Source organism: Lytechinus pictus, chromosome 2 (assembly GCF_037042905.1).
Source record: "Lytechinus pictus isolate F3 Inbred chromosome 2, Lp3.0, whole genome shotgun sequence".
In the NCBI taxonomy this organism is placed as follows: domain Eukaryota; kingdom Metazoa; phylum Echinodermata; class Echinoidea; order Temnopleuroida; family Toxopneustidae; genus Lytechinus; species Lytechinus pictus.
In genome coordinates, this window is record NC_087246.1 from 4,851,730 (window position 1) to 4,854,287 (window position 2,558).

Genomic DNA, 2,558 nt, shown 5'->3' on the forward strand with positions numbered 1-2,558 from the left:
AAGTTCTGTGTAAGGCTATTGTGTAAAACATAGATAGAAAGCCGAGGTCTGATAGGTGTAAAACTATATTAGCATAAACAATCAATTCACATCATATACCAAGATGAATAAGCCTTTGACCCAACACTGACCTTAATATGGAAAATGTTAAGTGAAATTATTGTCGTTATTGTTTATACAAATTAATAAACATGCATGTCAACTTGAAAAAAAGGAAATACCTGCTTATGGTGAAAAAAAGTATTGTGACAAGTCAAAGAGCACGCACTCTGAAACGTTTTTGAAGAACCACGGTCATGACTGTGGTTTATATGACAATTTTTTAAATTTATTTTCCGATTATGAAAAACATAATACATATAACATGAATAAATAACCTAGATGGCATCAATTGAAATAAACAAAATGAATTGCAAATATGTTGAATAGATAAATAATCGAAAGGATTGCCCATTTCAGAGTCATTAACATAATTACACTGTTCTTCCATTGGGTCCATAAAAACATTAAAATAGTTTACATTGCAATACAAAAGAAATTAATAAATAAAATACGCGCGTCTAGTTGTAATATGCTGTAAAGCGCTTTGAGCCATTCTGGGAAAAGCGCTATATAAATATTGGCTATTATTATTATTAGTTCCAATTCTGTAGTTTCGTGTAGACTACATCAGCCAGTTAATACAAAGTAAGTTGTCATACGGCATAAATATACGGTATTTTCATGTTTATTTAGGGATCATACTTAATATTTTCCTATATTGAGTTTGATAATATATATTTTCAGGCTACTTGATCTTTCAATATTGTTGGGGTCCTGGGACCATTTTTGTTTTTACTGGGGGAGCTGAAGTAAATTTGACAAGCAAAAATAAAAAGAAGGTTTCACTCCAACATATAGGTCCTTTTGGTTACATTTTTCATTTTTAACACCTGACGGATTTCCAGGGGACTCTGCTGCCTATGGAAAATAATACATGCAGCACCCCAATGCAAAATCTTGGGGGTGCCTCAGCACCCCGCTTCCCAGGACCATGGGGTGAACCTGGCCTCAATCTTAATTTCGTAACTGATTATCCCTCATTAAATCACCCCATTTGACCGGCTTTTGTAAAGGAATTCGATTGAGAGAAAATTTATGAAAAAATGTGGACCAGAGAGTATAATGGAGGAAGAATTTTCCTAAGTTTCATCAAGCTTAGAGGTACTATTGTCGAATCTGCGACTGCATTAGTGTATAATGAATATCATAATGAATACTAGAGTGTACATATAAAGAGCGCATTGACGAAAATCTGTATTTTTCATAAATTTATTTTTCCCAATTTTCTCTCGTCTTCCTCATTTTTTGCCAGCAAATGGAGGGGGATAACCCTTCAAGAATTTGGTTTGATTCATATTTTGATCAAAATTTTCATTTACATGATTTTTGTGTATTATTAGTCATTTAATTGTTTATTGTGATTAATTATTATGGTTAATTATTTCGTTCTTTTATTTATTCATTCATATATTGGCTAAATTTGCTTACCTATCGGCTTATTCATTATGTATTCATTTACTAATAATCAGGCTCTATCTATTAATCCGACCCCGGATCAGACCTCTAACACGATGATTTTATCATCGATCGATGAATTACACATTTTTCGTATAATATATGCCGGGTGTCTATCGAAGCTAATCTCACTTAAATGTTTTGTTTAGTTTTGTTTTTAATTTGGTTCCATTCGTCTAGCTTATTTACTTTTTTATATTTGTTATTCATGCTGCGTTTTAACTAGGCCTTTATTGAAAACATCGCTCGTTGTCGATCATGGATATTCTCATAGAATTAAAGGTAAATTCCAGTTTTGGTAACGATCTCAAAATGACCTTTTACAGAATCTAATATAATGACCACCCAAGTGTCTGTTTGTATGAATAAAAAATATGTGCCAAAGGATTCTGGAAGAAATTGTGTAATTGCTGAGAAATAAGCAAAATAAGCGCGGATTTGGTCACTTCCGTCGGGTCTTTATTCCAGCAATAATAACACACTGTCCCACGTGTGCCTATCTGTGTTTGCGATCTTCAGCGTGATCGTATTTCAGCTTAGATTTTATGATTTCACAAAGTTCAGTTTATGTAACTGTACCAGATCTAGATCCACGATGATATAGTCATACTTAACCTTGGTTTTACAGACTTTCTCACGAAATTAGTGTTTTACTGCAACTACTGTAATTTAGCTTTAACCCGGCTCATCTCGACAAACAACAAGAACGGGGAAAAAGGGGGAAATTCCCTTTTCGAAAGTCTATGGGCAGCAGTCTTACGCTGCGAATACTAGTAGTGTTTTAAAGAACACGAACTATCATTCATGAACACAGTAATCAAAATATTAGATTGATAAATCATATATAAAAAGTTGATTTAAGTGACGAACATTATTTGAAACCTAAATCAACTCAATATTTTCATTCGACTACAATATTTTTTATCCACCAGCTCAACTTGAAAAAAAAATGCAAGCGTTCCATACAATGCACCGGGGGCGCAAGCAATTTGCTGGCCATG